Here is a 19,707-nt window from a genome sequence, read left to right on the forward strand (position 1 = left end):
TTGGTGGACAAATGTTTCTTCAATATCCTTTTAAAATCAAATTTTTCTCAATAATGTTTTTGTAATGTCATTTATGGAAAAGTGATGAAAATGTGGATAGTCAGGGCAGCATTCAAATGCAATGATTTTCACTTATGCAAATAACACTTTAATATTACTTTCAGAAAGGGGAAGGTTAAATGCAGTAAATACCAGTAATAGCAGTAAAATTTGCAAGTGAAATTAACAAGAATATTTAAATCAGTTTCTGAAGTATAAACTAGAGATAAGAAGAAAAACGTTCCAAATAAAATTTTCTTAAAAAGGTCAAGGTCTTAAAATCATAGTATTTATAATCTGATCATTTCTGAATGCATGGTGAGTTGAGTATATTAGTCAAACTTCTTATATGTGAGAGTGAAAGACATTTAAAACACAGAGCACAGGACTTGGTGAAGTATTTTTAATATGACAAATTCAGGTACCATTTCATACTCTTTCACTCCTCACAAATATACCATTGAGATGATTTTGGAATAATTAAGAAAATCTGAAAAATGTCTTAAAGGAAATGCTGTTTGGATTTAAGTTTCTAAAAGTTGCAAAACAGTACATCCAGTGTGATGGCATTGCTTGCTTGCTTTCTTTCTTTCTCTCTCTTTCTTTTCTTTATTTTTTCCAGAATATTATAGGGGTACAAATGTTTTGGTTACGTGGATTGCTTTTGTACTGCTTGAATCAAAGTGTGCCGTCACCCAGATAGTGTACATTGTACCTGTTAGGTATGATTTTATCCATTCCCTCCTCCCCCCTCCCACCTGCATGATTTCCGTTATGTTTTACTTCCATCTGCGCACACGGGTGCTGTTCGGTTAGTTCCAATTTGATAGCAGGTATATATAGTGTTTGTTTTTCCATTCTTTCAATACTTCACTTAGGAAGATGGTCTCCAGTTCCATCCAGATTGTTGCAAAAGGTATTAATTCTTTTTTATGGCTGAGTAGTACTCCATGGTGTACATAGGCCACATTTTATTAATCCTCCCTTGAATTTATGGGCACTTGGGTTGATTCTACATCTTTGCGTTTGTGAATCGTGCTGTAACAAACATTCGAGTCAAAGTGTCTTTTTGATAAAATTACTTTTTTTCCTTTGGGTAAATACCCGGTAGTGAGATTGCTGGGTCTACTGTTAGTTCTTGAGGAATCTGCATGCTATTTTCCATAGAGGTTACACTAGTTTACACTCCCACTAACAGTGTATAAGTATACCTTTCTCTCCACATCTGTGCCAGCTTCTACTGTTTTGAGACTTTTTGATAAAAGTCATTCTCACTGGGATTAGATGATATCTCATTGTGGTTTTGATTTGCATTTCTCTGATGATTAGAGATGTTAAGCATTTATTCATATGTTTGTTGGTCATTAGTCTGTCATCTTTTGAAAATCTTCTGTTCATGTCTTTTGTCCACTTTTTAATGGGGTTGTTTGATATTTTCTTGCTGATTTGCTTGAATTCTTTGTAGATTCTGGTTATTAGCCCTTTATTGGATGTATAGCATGTGAATATTTTCTCCCATTCTGTAGGTTACCTATTTGCTTTGTTCATTGTTTCCTTGGCTGTGTAGAAGCCTTTTAATTTAGTAAGTCCCATTTATTTATTTTTGTTGTTTCTGTGATTGCCCTTGGAGTCTTCTTCATAAATTATTTGCCTAGGCTGATATCTAGCAGAGTTTTCCCAACGTTTTCTTCTAGAATTCTTACGGTTTCTTGTCTTAGGTTTAAGTCTGTTATCCACCTCGAATTAATTTTTGTGAGTGGTGACAGGTGGGGATCCTGTTTCAGTCTTCTGCATGTGGCTACCCAATTTTCCCAGCACCATTTATTGAATAGAGATTCTTTTCCCCAGTGTATATTGCTGTCTACAATGTCAAAGATCAGATGGCACTATATGGATGGTTTTATATCTGGGTTCTCTGTTCTGTTTCATTGGTCTATGTCTCTATTTTTGTGCCAGTACCATGCTGTTTTGATTACTATAGCCTTGTAGTGTAGAAATACAAAAACTATTTCAGATTGTGCAAGAACATGAATGGAAATGTTATAGTTAACACTGGGGAGGGAGAGAAGAGAAAGAGACAGTGTGGTACAATAGTTGCATTTTTTCTTTATTTAATGGTATTCTGAAGAAAAAAATGGTAAAACTTTCACTTCAGTTGATACTGTGTTGTATTATGTTCTATAAAAGTCTGTGTGTTTGAAAATTTTATTTTGAAAATAAAAACTTAAGCGATGTGTAGTGGTCCTTCCATATAGTCCTGGCTATTTTGATGGCTGGGGCAGGAGGATTGCTTGAGCCAGGAGTTCAGTGCTGTTGGAATGAGTTATGATCGTACCTGTGAATAGCCACTGCACTCTAGTCTAAACAACATAGCAATACCCCACTTCCAAAACAATAGGTAAATAAAAGTAAGAATTTAAAATATGTAGTAAAACATTTGAAAATATAAACAGTAAAACTATCCATGGCAGAAGCATTATGTTTGAATAAATAATTGCTAAAATTCATGAGTACTTACTAAATGATAGAAATTTTACTAAATATTTTACTCATATTCTTCATTAAATCCTCTCATTAATCATATGAGGTAGCTACTACTATAGGCCATTTTTAACTGATAACGATTTGGAAGGCTAGGGTAGGGACATTCTCCATCTTATTAATTGCTGTGTCCTTGACATCTAGAAAAGCACCCAGCTTTTAGAACACTGATAAATATTTAAATATTTAAATTCTACAAAAATATTTTATAAAACAAATACATCTATTTTAATTCTATAGATGTAATAGTGAATAAAATAAAGTCTGCTTTTTTATAGCTTCTAGCTACTAGTTTCATGGGAGAAATAAATAATAAAAAATGTTGTGAGGAGTGATAAAAATAAGTTAAAAAGGAGAGAAAGTAATGAATGAATTAATAAATATGTAAGACAATGTTTGGAGAGACAATATTCTTTGGGTCTCCTGCACTCTCATGTATCTTGCTGGGTGGGCCAGACTTCAAGTCCCTGACAGGTAGACTGTTTCTCAAGCTTGTTTCTCAAGGTTGAGAGATGAAGTAATGTCTCTTTCCTCCTTGTATAAAGGGCAGGCTTGCCTACTCACTGCTATAAAAGCAGTGGATCCCCAAACTCAGTTTTCCTCATTTTCAACACAGACTTGCTGTTCCTGTAGCATTCATCAGGTCTACCATGTTGCTTCTTTGGGATTTAGGCACAAGGAAAACCAATGCAAATATACTGATACTTAGCTGCCTTCTGCTGTGAGTAATAAAGACTTTTGTTTCTGACTCAGAAATGTTATGTTTCTGCATTGGCTAATTTATTAGCTTATAATTTGGGTAGAAACAAATTCCAGACCTGATAGTAAGGTGGGCATGTGGAATTCAAACCCAGGTCTTTCTGATTATAGAACCTACCTTTTAAACATTCTGGCCATTATACTGGCTTCGTACACAATTAATTATATTTCAATGCCTGCAAACTTGAAAGGCTATTAACATTCTTCTATTTATATTGTCAATGCTTTAATTTCTTTGAACTATAGTGTTTTTTATCCTGTCATTATGGTTTCATTGGCTACCAGTGGATCTGAGGTACATTATTTCATACTTCATAAACATAACCAAACTTTCAATAAATATTTTTTATTGGTATACAGTACAAATCATATTTAAATTAAAAAGTGAAGGCAAGCTGTATTTTTTCATTTTTATTCATTTATCCTTTTAGATTTACATTGATCATTCACTATGTTTCAGATACTATACAATGTTGACAAGACCACAAATAGTATGACACAATCTTCATTATTGAGAAGTTCTGTATGGTTTCTCCTCCATTTCTTAGTTATCTATGGTTATGCAAAGTATGCTCCTAATAGCTACCAATGGCCAAATTATGACTTCATTGTCAATCATTGCCAGACTTTAGTAGGGAGCTAATAAGCCTCAGGAACCTAAATTTTCCTTGGAGTTACTGTCAACATTCTTCCTGTTATCTGCACACATTGATTAGTCCATAGAATTGAATTTACACTTTGGCCCCTACTCCTGAGTTCTATTTGTTTATTTCAGCCCCTTTAAAAACATAGTTCTCCCCTCAACCTTAACCTTGATTGGGGAAGGTAAACTAATTTCTAGATACCTTTGGTTTATAAATGTGTTATTTGTAAAATTGTATCACTTTTCTTCTATAAACATAAAAGTTACTCATCGCAATGGACTTTCGAATTGTTGTTCAAGATCTGAAGTAAAAATCTTGGAATAGACTTTGTTTTTGGTTTAAAGGTTCCATGATATACTGCTATGGTTTAGTGCTTATGTGGTTATCTCTGATCCAAGGTGCAAGTTTAAAGAATGCTGCTCACTGTTAATTTGAATGACAAGCAAGTTTTAACTTTATTTTTTCAAAGTGATAAGGCCATCTGTTTATCCGTCTATTTCCCATCTGTCTATCTATCTTCATATTTTTATGTTGTCTGTGTTTGAGCTGAGCAAATTCATTTTAATTATTATCTTCTCAGTCCATGCATATGGAACCAGGAGAAAAGGGCAATAAATGCTTTAATTATTCTCCTTATGTATTTGATATTAAAAAGCAAAATTAGTTTATCTGAAATATGTACACACTGTCAATCCCATATGATTTTAATTTGGAGTTCGAGTTGGCATTAATAAAATAAGCATTTGTGTCTGTTGAGATTTATAGATTTATTTTGTTGAACTATGCCTGACATTTAGCTTAGCATGGGAAAGGTAAATAAAGCAGTGCCTTACTATCACAGGAAATCATGTTTTATGTATGTTATAATTGTGAATGCTCACTAAAAGAGCGATAATAAAAAAACATTCAAAACAGAAAAACTGAACTTAGTGTTTAAGCAGAACAGACATAAGTAAATTAAAGTGTAACTTTTTATATATGAAAAAGTCAACCTAAAGTGTATTTTCACTATAGCAGAATTGAAGTAGTATTGAATTGGAGAGGTTTCATCTTGTATTTTCAATCGTCCTTATAAATATTAGCTGCACTCTTGCTTTACTCCTAGCTCGACTACAGTCTGTCTTCAAAACAGTGTCAGTATGACTTTCAATGCTTTTACCTACACTATATATTTTTTTTCTGTCCTCACTCAACCATCCACTTCCTCCACTGCTACCCCTTGACTTCACACAGATCGCACATCGTGATGACCATAAACTTTGGGTTTTTCTACCTCTACTGAGCCATCAGAAGTTTGGAAATCATTTTTTCTTCCTCTTTTTAACTTCCTTTTGAGTTTTCATAATATCGATACCAAAACGTTTATTCTGAATCCTCTTGTATTTTCGATGCCATCAAACTCAGTAGATTCTTACTTCACAGAGAAACCAAAATTATCAGGTGGTATATACAGTAATTTTGCATTCCCTCTTCTAAACACTTCTATAGTGACACTGATTTTTCCCTTATGACCCAGAGGAAGAGTTGTCTTATCATCAAAGGTGGCTGCTTCACCCACACCATAGAGACTATATTCTGTTAGGTCTCGGAAATCCTGCTAGTCTTTTTCTCCAGGAATCCCTTCCCTTTGGACGATGAGTAAGCTCAAGCATCCTCATCCTTTCCTTACTTTTCCTTCAAGACCCACCTCTCTCTTTCAATTCTTCACTAAAATCTATGACAACGTAGCCTAGGTTTGCTTCAAGTTAATTCCTATCTATTCCTTAATTACTCTTAATAAATATGTGGGGGCATGTTTAGTGCCTGGGGAAGCTGCTCTTCCTGCAGTCACCTCTTAATTGCCACTAGAGCTATTCTTTTGAACCTCATCTTAACTCGTCTTTTGTGTAGTACTTGACACTGTTAACCACCTTCTCCTTGAGGAATGTGTGCCATTAGTTTCCAGGATATTCCTAAATTTTTATACACATTTGAAAGTTGCCTTTAGTGTTCCTTTAGATTTTTAGATTTACTGGAGTCCAACTCTTTGATTCTTTTTTTTTTTTTACTCTAACACTATCCCTGAATATTTCCAGGCTTCCATGCCTTTAATTGCCATCAAAATGCAGAGATAGGCAATTGTAATGCCATTATCTTTAGCTTTATCTAATAATTTCAATTGCCATGGCAACCTCTATGTCTTAAAGCTACTTTAAAATTAATATGTGAAAACTAATTTATTATTTCTCTTCTTATAGCAGGTCTTTATTTTGATAATTTCCATTTGAGTGGCAGTATCACAATCTACCCCATCTTTTAATCTGGAGGAAATTATAGGCTTTTTTGCTCTGTCTTCTCCTCCTCTCTTTCCTAACCTACTTTAATAAGTCCTTAAATTCTAGTAATTCTAGCTCTGAAAAATTATCAAATCTTGTTCTTTTTTTCATCCTTACCTACACTGCCTTTGAAGCCTTCATCATCTCTCATTTGGACAATCACAATAACCATCTTATCTGGTTTCCCTGCATCTAGTCTCACACTCATTTAAACCATTCTTCATTCTGTCTCCTGAGTTGTTATTAGTCTTTTATCAAAAGAGTCTCTAATGCTCACAGAATTAGACCCAAATTCCTTAACTTGTCCGAGAAAACTTTTTACAACTTAGTCCTAACACAATTTTTCAATTTCCTCTTCCACTAGCCTCTACATGCAACTTCATTCCAGCTAATCTCACTTCTTTACCTTTGCTTAGGTGTTTCATTCTGTTTTTAAGACTATTTTGTTTCTTCTTTGTCTTACAGATTTTCTTCCCTCTTCAAAACCCAGCTGAAATATTAGTTTCTCCATGTTGTATTCTGTAACTCCTCAGTGGTGCCTGAACACATGATATTTATTTTGCAAATTAAATAAAAACTTAAATGTCTTTTTTGGGAGAAACTAGGTATTTGGGAGAAACTAGGTATATGGCTAGATACAACTTTAACTTTCTTATGAATTTCTAAAAGTTATACTTTATCTTTGGCTTGACTCTTTGACGTGTCTTAACCAAATATAAGGACATGTTTTATTTTGCATTTTATATAAACACAAATTTCAATCACTTCTTACTTACCGTGAGTCTATAGGTTGGCTGGATTGGGCTTGGCTGACTTTGGCTGGACTTACTTACCATCTGTGGTCATCTGGGGTTGGGTTAGAACAAGTTGATGTAGATGATTCTGCTGGAATGAATTGGTTCTGCTCCAAGTGGTATTTAATCCTCCAGAAGGCCAGCCTGAGTTTGATCTCATAATAGAGGCAGGAGTCCCTAGAGAGAGTGAAGGTCCACAAAGGCACTTATAGCCTAGGTGTGGAATTGGCACCCTGTCACTTTCATTTGTATTCTATCGGACAAAACAAATTACAAAGTCAGCCCAGATTCAAGGGAGTAGTGAAGAAGGAGGAACTGCACAGCAAGAAATAGTGGAAAATTTGGGCCATTTTTATAGTCAATATACCATAAGCTGGAAGAGATATTTTAAAATATATACTAATAACAATAATCTACAGTTATTAAATCTTTTAGAAGTTAATGAGTAAATAGTGAATGTGGCAAAAGGGGAATGAGAAAATATGTTGTTACATTATAATATGCTGTGCTATGTATGCTTTTATTCTGGGTTATCCCTCAGATTCTAGACATTGTAAAATTCTGAAGCAATCAGAATTTATACATATGGGCTAAATTATAGGGATTAATTAAACTTTGATTTAATTTAAGGTAATCTGTAAAAATTTGAAGAGATTAAAAATATTAAAAATTATTTTCCTGGAAATAAAAAAATTACACTAAAATGCATCCTCAATATGATAAAAGATTTGAAAATAAAATGTTATAGTTGGAGAAAGTCAAGGAAAGGAATCTCAGATTACCTTCAAAAATATTATAGGTAGAGTTGCTAAATAATTCGAGAACTCCCTTCAGCAGACTTGTGAAAACTGCCTGCAAGACGACTGGCTGCAGTTGATATTGTCAGTTTGTTCATGGCATGTCTCCCAAGTACTGAGCACCTGAAGCTTACACTCAGCTGACAGAGAGGCGTGCTTTAGTGAAGTGGCATTGGAATACAATAAATTGAATACCACTTAGAGACTTGAAATGCCACTGTGAGATGAAAGGCAAACCCCACTGAAAGTGACAGCAATATTTTCATTTCTGGCTAGGGAAAATATATAGGAAGAAGATGAGAGACCTTTTTAATGGAATAAAGAAAAATGATAGTGCTTCTATAAACCAAGCACCATGGTTCTTAAGATGATTCAATAAATGCCTCAAAATAGAAGTACCTTAAACTTCAAGGAAATCTGGACACAACTACTGGATTGTCACAATGCAGTAAAATAAGTGATATTCGAAGCTGGCAAACACACCTATTGGAACTATGAAACACCAAATGTTTTAGAGCCATTTGACAGTCTCTGTGAAGGTGCATATTGAATTGAACATGTTGTCATCCTCATTGAATATTTTTTTGTGTGTTTCAAATATACTTAATGACAGACTTCTTCTTTTCCTGATAAATTTTAAATTAATTGATCCCAAGACACTGAGTTCATATCAAACTTAATAATCCTAACATTTGACACACATAAGCCACAGCCTACTAAATAGTCTCAAAGAAATGCATACTTCACTTTTAAACTAATCAAGCGTGTCTTGCTCATTTCTCAAGACAGGGTGGCATATTAAATCTCTAAAGGTTTAGCCATTAAGCTTTTGAGATATAAGAGTCTCAAGTAGTTGGTGGGAATGGCATATTAGCTACAGTAGAATAAATCTCATTTGAATCTTATTAAATGGAAATGTGTGATTATAATTTTATTCATCAAATTCTCATATAGCCATTTCTTAATACATTCATTGTCTTGCTTGACATGAAACACATACATATCTTTATAGTTACTTGTATACTTAAAGAATTATATAATATTCTATGGTCTATATAAATATTACATGATAATTAGTCAAGTTTTACAATTGCCAATGATGGTATTTTTAAGCACGTTAGCTTTATGTGTACATAAGAGTTGTTCACAGAGTTTGACTCAGTGCATTAAATGTAATTTTGATGATTTTAGGAACATTTGAAATTATAAACATATCTCTACCTACTAATGGCCAAATGAAGACAGAATACTTATTATAAACAAATAATTAGATTGCTGTGAAGATATAAAGACATAAATAATTGACTACAATTGAATAATTGCTTCTACAGGATACAGATTTCTGGCAGTGTCTCAAGCCCTTGTCAGGTTGTAGGAGCTTACTAGGGGTGGGGATGAGGAGGTGATTCCAGGGCTTTTCAGATCACAACACCTAGGCCAACAATCAGCCACTTACTCCATCTATAATACATATGAAATCAAATAACCACATTATATTTCTTGGCTCTTTTCATGCTTAGGACTGCTAAAATTAGGATTCCCTCACACTGCTTTTCACTTCATTTCATTTTTCATCATAACATATTGTGAAGAAAGAGAATTGTCATGACATGGTCACTGAATAGGGATTTGACCTTGGTAATTTTGTGTTCTAGAGTTTCACTATTGGGAAAATAGGACCAAACTGGGCATCAATAAAATTCACACAGCATGAAGATTATTTGGTTATATTAGGATTTCCAGTAGAGAATAACACATTTAAAAATCTAATATAAAGTCTATGGAACTACAATGTGGGACAACTCACTCTCTCTGTGTCTGTCTCTCTGTCTCTCACTGAACACACACGTGTTCGTAAACATACATTGCAGAGGGAGATGGAAATGCATATGGATCAATGGATTAAGGTAACACTTTTTTGTGTAAAGGTGGATTTTTAACATAGCCCATCTTGACTACTAGGTGTAACTTAAAGGAACAGATAAAAAATGGTGAATTAATTGTTGGTCCCATGCAATTCTGTTCTGTTTAACCCATCCTATCAAGTCTTATTCCTGTTTGAAGGAACACACATGGGGAAGGTAATATTTTTGACATTTTAGCACACTTGAAGCAGGAGGTAAACTTATAGCATAGTACTTCCATTCTCTTCACCCTGTCTCCTATGTCGTTTTTATCTCTACTACTTATCTCATTTGAATTTTCTCTATTTTTTTTGAGGGGGGGGAGCGGGACAGAGTCTCACTCTGTTGCCCAGGCTAGAGTGCCATGGCGTCAGCCTAGCTCACAGCAACCTCAAACTCCTGGGCTCAAGCAATCCTTCTGCCTCAGCCCCCCGAGTAGCTGGGACTACAGGCATGCACCACCATGCCCGGCTAATTTTTTCTATATATTTTTGGTTGTCCAGATAATTTCTTTCTATTTTTTTAGTAGAGATGGGGTCTTGCTCTTGCTCAGGCCGATCTCAAACTCCTGAGCTCAAGTGATCCTCCCGCCTCGGCCCCCCAGAGTGCTTCCCAGAGTGCTAGGATTACAGGCGTGAGCCACCGGGCTGGCCTAAAAAAGGGTTCTTGCCTGAGGACACCCAGTTAGTTAATGACTATCAGAAGTGATATGAAGATACTTTCCTGTCCTTCTGTTAAATAATATTAGGACCAAGCAAAAATAATTTAGCTGCTTGCTCCAGGAAGTATGTGTTCCTGAAAGATAAGATAGTAAACCAACAAAGCAGTTTACCCATCAAGACTAACCAAGAATTTTTTCTATTTTAGATTTTTTTTTTCCAGCTCCCAGCTTCTTATCATCTTACCTATTAAATTTCCTTTTGTTAAGATTTTAGGGGGAAAGCAAGAAGAAAGATTCAAGAGACAAGGAGATAGAAGGAAAGTCAATTTCCTAATGGGATAGCCATTGACTGTTACCTCCTCTAAGGAAGAGATGGTACGAACAAGACAGCAAGTGCTACTCTTAATTCAGTAGGCTCTAACATAAAGATTTGAATCTTCAAGATTTTGCTGCAATAATGCTGTGGTAGGAAAGTCATATTTGTTGGAAATGACAGCTGCTAAGTTCCACTGGAATAGAAGACTAATGCTGCTTTACAAAGATTTCCATAGTTGAGACCTATTAGCCATGGCAAATCATTTGATTTTCTCCCTCCATGCTTTTGACAGCTAGCCAGTTGATAATGATGTTATAGTGGACCCACCTTAGAATTCCCTGGGGGTGTTTAAAAAATAAGTAGGGTCCACTTCAAACCAAGGAAGTTAGAATCAGGTGGCTTGGCTAGTTTTAAAAAGGTTGACAAATTATTCTATTTTGCAGCTAGGTTCATGAATGACTGAAATACAAGAATAAGGAGGAGGAAGAGTCTTATCCCGAACCTCCCTCAAATGCCCAAGAGAACTAATACATTTTAGTACTCAAAACATACTGTTAAAAATGAAAGGATAGCTCTTTTTTGAATGCACTAGACTCAGCTAGCTAGAACCTCCTTTCTTCCAGCAGCTATTCTGTCTAGATAGATTATGCTTTATAAGCACAGAAGCTTTGGGATGTCAGATTTTCTCATCACATGGGAAGTGCCTCACCCAGTATGCTTACCATATGGCAGAGGGAGGCTCAGAAGGGCGAAAGAGAGACAAGATTATCCAACAAAATTTTTATGTAGAGATTCTGCTTCTAGATAATGTGGTATATTGGGTAATGTTTCTTCCCAACTCTCTCAACAATGTCAGTCACTTCTCTGAAAGGGTAAAGATTGGATGGCGTAGAGGGAATATCGTTCATTTCTGGAATTTCACATGGAAATCCTTTATATGCATGTGAAGATTAGAAAGAGGCCCCTACTTCATTACCTGCATTGAGTCCCTACCCAAAATGACTATGCTATGTATCAACATGTAGAATTGGATCTTAGTGTCACACTCAGGATCTTACAGTTTAAAACAGTAATTTTAATTAGATGACAATTTTCCAATTTTGTATAATCTAAAATTGCACACAATGTGTTTAAAAGGATAAGCATGTTCAATATCATATAGATGGTGCTCCTACTTTAGCATATGTGTATATATACACACACATAGGTAGATAAAGTTGTCTACATATATACAGACACATATACACACATACACACTATATTAGTTTTCTGTTGCTGGTATAACAAATTATCAAAGTCTTAGTGGCTTGAAATAATACAAACCTGTTATCTTGCATTTCTGTAGGTTAGAAGTCCAATACCATCTTACCAGACTAAAATATAAGTGTCAGCAGGGCTGCATTCCTTTCTGGAGACTCTAGGGAAAAGTATATTTTCTTGCCTTTTCCAGCTTTGAGAGGCCACCTGCACTGCTTGGCTTGTGGACCTGCTTCCTTCCTGATCTTTACACTCACCAACAATGAGTTGAATCTTTCTCATATTACATCACTATTCCATTTTTTCTGCCTCCATCTTCTACTTTTAGGACTCTTGCCATTACACAGGGACCACCTAGATAATACAGGATAATCTCCTTATTCTAAAGGTCAGCTGATTAGCAACCTTAATTCCATCTGCAATCTTAATTTCCTTTTGTCATGTAACCTATTTTAGTCACAGGTTCCAGGGATTAGGATGTGGAAATCTTGGGGGATGGAGGGCAGTATTCTGCCTGCCACCCACACACAAACACACAGGCACAGGCACATATACATATACATATATATATACAAACACACACACAATGTACACACACACTTAAAATAATTACATATATACAGATATATGGAAAGAGATTCTAAAGATATATGTAACATTAATAGTAGGTGAATGAATTATGCTGATTATATTTTCTTCTTTATATCTCTATTGTCCAGACTTTCTCTAATAAATACAATTAGAAAAAGTTAATAGATGCTATTTTTAATGCAAGCCTCTAAATTATATTTGTTACTCATTTACTGGATATCACTGAGACAAATATCTTCCATAGAAGTTTATAACGGGGGCATTTAGCAAGTAATTTATTTTAAAAGTTGATGGTGCACTGAGTGAATATCACATGCTCAGAGGTTTAAGAATGAGACCGACCAGGGGAGAAGATCTGGCCTTCTCAGACATTGATTTCTGCACAATCAATTGACTCAGATCATGCAGTTAATCCAATTCAGTAGTTAAGAAAATTGAAAAGACCAGCTGTGTGGTTTTTAGGTTCAGTATTTTTTTTTAAATAAGAGACACTGAAAACAATATTTTTGTTAGCCTATCTAGAGATTCAGAAAGGTGAAAAACAAAAAAAAGCAAAATGCATTTTTCCTCCTTTGCTCCAAAATAATATTTTCTAGAAGCAATAATAAAACATATATCACTAGTTCTTATGGGAACCCTATATAAACAAAAAAGCCAAACTAATATAATCTGTGAGCCATATTAGATTAAAGTTCTATGAATATTTAACTGAAGGAAAATAAATTTAAGTCAAAATAGAACAACCTCATTTTATTGAAGTATTTTAAAATAACTTTTTATATCTAAAATGGAATAATTCTGTTTACCCTTAAATAAGAACAAATATAAACAAATCACATGTTGAGCTATAGTAAGTGCTATGGTAGCGAATTAGGTCTGTATGCCACTCTTAATTATGATGTGATGATAACTACATTCAAATATAATGTGAAAAAGAAAAAATTGACAATCACTTCTTCTGTCATTCTTGTAAAACATAGAAAATGTCTCAATTAGGTAGGTAGTGTGCTTCAGAATGCATACTAACTACTATTAGAATTATGACTAGTTTCCTCTTTGTGAAATTAATCCTTTTTTAAACCATAAAACGAGACCTTTACTTCTCTCTACATTCTTATTAATTGCACAGTACTTCACAGGCTCTTGTTGAATTGAAGAAGGAAAATTTGTCAAGAAAAGGCCACTTTCTTTCTTTACTGGTTGCATGCTAATTAGTCAGGAACAAAGGAGCAGCTTGTGAGGTGACAGAATATTTGAACTGTGGTAGGTAAGAAGTGATAAAAACATATATGGAATGGGGAACATGGCAAGAACATGAGGTCTCATTATCACAGCTGGGAAGGTTTAGCTCCCATTTGAAGTCTTGGCTCTTCCAAGATGTGTGGTAATTTGTGGTCGCAAACTATCTCCCCTTCACTTTCAGAAGATATTTCTTATTTTATTGAATATCTTAAGATTATTTGTCAGGAGCTTTCTAAACTGTCTATTCATCCACCTGAAAAATTTCCATGTATGGTCACCCAGTCTCTCTTGCTGGAGAGGAGGGAAGATCACTTTGCTTTTCCGTGACCAATCCTTCTGCCTGGATTATTTTCCTCTGATGTCCTTAAAGACTTCAGTTCACTAAATACATTTTTATCATTGTTATCACCATATATCATCTGAATCATGACACTTTAAAGCTACACTATTCAATATACTAGCCAGTAGCTACATGTGGCTAATTAAATTAAAATTAAAATTAAAATTAATTAAGTTGCAATAGTCACATTTTGAAGGCTCAATAGCCACATTGGCTAGTAGCTACCATATTGGATAGCCTGGCTACAGAACATTTCCATCATCACGGAAAATTCAGCTGGACAATGTCATGATAGAGAATGAAACTGGCCACTACTAGGATAACAAATATTAACTGGTACTCTCAAAGCAAATGAGGACATACGGTCACCCTACTATGTTCGACTTTTCTCTTTACTGGTTCTTTCTTTTCTGTCTGCAGATGCAAAATGGTTTTGTATCAAAACATAATGAACGGCCGGGCGCGGTGGCTCATGCCTGTAATCCTAGCACTCTGGGAGGCCGAGGCGGGCGGATTGTTTGAGCTCAGGAGTTCAAGACCAGCCTGAGCAAGAGCGAGACCCCGTCTCTACTAAAAATAGAAAGAAATTAATCGGACAACTAAAAATATATAGAAAAAATTAGCCAGGCATGGTGGCGCATGCCTATAATCCCAGCTACTCGGGAGGCTGAGGCAGGAGGATCACTTGAGCCCAGGAGTTCGAGGTTGCTGTGAGCTAGGCTAACGCCACAGCACTCACTCTAGCCAGGGCAACAGAGTGAGACTCTGTCTCAAAAAAAAAAAAAAAAAAACATAATGAACCACCATAATGAACATAACAACCACCAGCTGTCACACACCTACATTGATCCTATTTGTGATACTAAACATTTAGCCAATTAAATAAAAATAAAACTTAGCGAAACTATTTTTTTTAGCTATTTGTAGACAAAGCAATATCTTGAATCAATTTGCTTTTACTTTACAACTGGTTGCCACAGGACAGTATATCAAGTAATAGCTGTCATTAATTGAGCATTTTGGGTATGTTTTATTTATAGTGGTAAATGTTTCATATTTATTATAATTACATCATTTAATTCTCATAATAACCATTAGGTAGATGATTTAGGGCCAATAATTGAGTTCTGAGGACTCAGGATGGAGAATTTTATCTGAGATTGCCTGAAGTGAGTGGGAAATTAGAAGGCATTCACTCAAGACAAAGATGAAACTTGAGGAATGCCGGGACATTTTAGAAACTGGAAGAACTCAATGTTGAAGCTAATTCCAAAAAGGAGGAGCTGGATCTTTAAATAAATGACACAGATGACATCAAGATTCTAATAGAGGAAAAACATGGACTAAAGCAGGAAAAGTAGGAGAAATCTTGGACAGTTGCACTGTCCATAACTCTGGTTGGCTTTAATGGGTCAGTAAGCATGGGCATGTGTGGATATGCCAGATTGATATAAAAACATAACATAGAGGTTGGCAAACCCCATGATAATAATGCCTGACTAATTATAAGCATCAGCTGCATATCTCAATTCCTCGAGTCAGTTTTCAGTTTGAAATGTCGGTGCTTGGCAAAGAATGACCAGACACACTAAAGTAAGGCAAGCATGAAAATGAGGTTTATTGAGGAGAGAAAGATAGGATTATAAGGCAAGAGCAGGATATAGGTTTGCAGAGTGTGATACATACGCCACAGATGATGACTGGACACATTGTTGCAGCAAAAGAAAGTGGAAAAAAAAAAAGGCCTGGTTATGGTCTCGGTCTTGTTTTATAGTGCCTGGATTGGGACCTCCCTGTGGCTCTGACATCACCATGGAACCATTTTTATTGGACAGTTGGGAGTTGCATGACCTGAGTCTCAACTATGCAGTCTCAACTGGTTGTTCCAGTTCAGTTTCTGGACTCTGGTACCTATGCTGCTTGGCCCATGGGCTAGAGAATCCTCTGCATTCTTTTGCAGCTGGCACCCTGAGTTATGATTGGCAGATTCATAGGGTATTCACTCCTCCCCCAGTTATGGCAGTTGCTAGGGAGGGGATTAGAGTGGGAAAGGACCAAGATGGGGGCCTGGGGCCCACCCTTGTCCTCCTTCCCAGGTGGGGCAATTGCACCAAGGCAACAGCACCCACTTTTATCCCTAGGAGACCTGGAATCCCTCACTATCTACCTAACACTTGCATGTTATTAAGACTGAACTGAACCCAAGTTTCTATCCATTTTTTAACATTACCATTTGGAATTCTTAGTTTGCTCTACTTCAGGCTGGCCAAACTCTTTCACAACTACAGTTGTGCATATCAGTATAATGCTACAATTTCTTCCAATGAATCAAAGCTAGATTTTTGAAACTCAATTCTTTTTTTATTTTTAAGTAATATCGCTGTCATATGTAAGAAGTAATAAAGCTTTCCAAGTATTCTTGGAAAGAAGAGTGAGTGATTTATTAAAAAATCAAGATCACAATATGAAAACATTATAAATCAAAACCATACAATTGCATTTTCAGAAAATACCTTGCTTAGAAAACTCAAAAACCATATATGTAATACCTTAGCAATGAAGAAATGTTTAAATGTTGAGTTCTGGACCAGGCTTAAAATACAGGATAAAGGAAACAACTCTAGATTATTTTCTTTCTTTGAAGAAAAAAATGTAATTTGGGATTTTAAAAGAATGGTATAATGCCCTATCATGAATCATTTGGTATTATAAAATGTAAATGTTTATAATTAAAAAATTGTTGCAATATCATTTCTATTACAAAAAAAGACAGATGTCTGAAATTTTTTTTAAAGGCAAAAGATTGAACTTACTTTAAGGGCATAATCAAAGATAAAGGAGATTTTTGGCTTGACTGTTATTGGCGTATGTAAATGCCACTGATTTGTGTGCACTGATTTTGTATCCTGAGACTTTACTGAATTTATTTATCAATTCCAGGAGTCTTTTGGTTGGATCCTTGGAATTTTCTAGATATAGTGTCACATCATCAGCAAAGAGTGAGAGTTTGACCTCTTTTGCCCCTATTTGGACACCCTTAATTCCCTTCTCTTGTCTGATTGCTCTGGCAAGGACTTCCAGCACTATGTTGAATAGAAGAGGAAATAGTGGATAACCTTGTCTGGTTGCAGTTCTAAGTGGGAATGCTTTCAATTTTTCCCCATTCACTATGATATTGGCCGTGAGTTTATCATCTATGGCTTTAATAATTTTAAGGTATGTACCATCTATGCCTATTTTGTTAAGAGTTTTTATCATAAAAGTGCTAGATTTTTGTCAAATGCTTCTTCTATATCTGTTGAGAGAATCATATGGCCTTTATTCTTGAATTTTTTTTATGTGGTGAATTGCATTTATAGATTCGCGTATGTTGAACCATCCTTGCATCTCTGGGATAAAGCCCACCTGGTCATGATGAATTATTTTTTTGATGTGCTCTTGGATTCGGTTTCCTAAGATTTGGCTGAGGATTTTTGCATCTATATTCATGAGGGATACTGGCCTGTAGTTTTCTTTTTTTGTTGTGTCCTTTCCTGGCTTTGGTGTCAAGGTGATATTGGCTTCGTAGAACGAGTTGGGCAGGATACCATCCTTCTCAATGGTGTGGAATTATTTCTGTAGTATAGGTATCGGTTCTTCTTTGTAAGTTTGGTAAAATTCAGATGTGAATCCATCTGGTCCGGGACTTTTTTTTGTTGGAAAATTTTTAATTGCTGCTTCAATTTTTGTGCTTGATATTGAATCAAACCAAAGATGCAACATCTTTCACAATAGCATCAAAGAAAAGTAAATATTTAGGAATATATTTAAGGAAGGAGGTGAGAGACCTATATAGGGAGGACTATGAAGCACTGAGAAAAGAAATTGTAGAAGATGTAAATAGATGGGAAAGCCTACCATGCTCATGGATTGGTAGAATCAATATTGTTAAAATGTCCATACTACCTAAAGTGATCTGCAGAATTAATGCAATCCCTACCAAAATACCATCATCATTCTTTACAGATCTAGGAACAGTAATTCTACGCTTCATATGGAACCAGAGAAAGCATATAGCCAAAGCAATCTTAAGCAAAAAGAAATAATTGGGAGGCATCGGTCTACCAGTCTTTAAGCTTTATTACAAGGGTATGGTAACCAAAACAGCATGGTACTCGCACAAGAACAGAGGTACGGACTTTTGGAAAAGGACTGAGAACCCAGATATAAAACCATCCTCATATTGTCATCTAATCTTTGACAAAGCAGATAAAAATATACAATGGGGAAAAGAATCCCTATTCAATAAATGGTGCTGGGAAAACTGGATAACTACATGCAGAAGATTGAAACTGGATCCCCACTTCTCACCTCTCACAAAAATCAACTCACGATGGATAACAGACTTAAACCTAAGCCATGAAACCTTAAGGATTCTAGAATAAAATGTTGGGAAAACTCTTATAGACATCAGCCTAGGCAAAGAATTTATGAAGAAGACCCCCAAAGCAATCACAGCAGCAACAAAAATAAATAAATGGGACCTGATCAAATTAAAAAGCTCTGCACAGCCAAGGAAACTATCACGAGAAAAAACAGATAACCTACAGAATGGGAAAAAATATTTGCATGCTATATATCTGATAAAGGGCTGTTAGCAAGAATCTATATAGAACTTAAGAAAATTAACAAGAAAAAAATTAAACAACCCCATCAAAATTTGGGCAAAGGACATGAACTGAAACTTTTCAAAAGAAGACAGAATAATAGCCAAGAAACATATAAAAAAGTGCTCAACATCTCTAATCATTAGGGAAATGCAAATCAAAACCACAATAAAGATATCACCTAACTCCAGCGAGAATGGCCTTTATCAAAAACTCCCAAAACAGCAAATGCTGGTGTGGATGTGGAGAGATTGGAACACTCTTACACTGCTGGTGGGACTGCAAATTAGTACAACCCCTGTGGAAAGTAATTTGGAGATACCTCAAAGAGCTAAAAATTTGATCCAACAATCCCACTACTAGGCATCTACCCAAAGAAAAAAAAGTCATTCTATAATAGAGACATCTGCGCTTGAATGTTTATGGCAATTCACAATTGCAAAGATGTGGAAACAACCCAGTGCCCATCAATACATGAGTGATTAATAAAAATGTGATATATATATATACCATGGAATACTACTCAACTATAAAAAACAATGGTGATCTAGCACCTCTTATATTATCCTAGATTGAGCTTGAGTCCATCCTTTGAAGTGAGGTATCACAAGAATGGAAAAGCATCACATGTACTCACCATCAAATTGGTACTAACTGATCAGCACTAAGGTGTTCACATGGAAATAACATTTATTGGCTGTCAGTCAGGTGGGAGCAGGGTAGTGGGGGTGTGTAAACTCACAACTAATGGACGTGGTGCGCACTGTATGGGGGAAGGGCAAGCTTGTAGCCCTGGCTTGGGTGAGGCAAAGGCATTATATGTAACCAAAATGTTTGTACCCCCATAATATTCTGAAATAA

This window comes from Propithecus coquereli, unplaced genomic scaffold (assembly GCF_000956105.1).
Source record: "Propithecus coquereli isolate 6110/MARCELLA unplaced genomic scaffold, Pcoq_1.0 Scaffold167, whole genome shotgun sequence".
NCBI classification, from domain to species: Eukaryota; Metazoa; Chordata; class Mammalia; order Primates; family Indriidae; genus Propithecus; species Propithecus coquereli.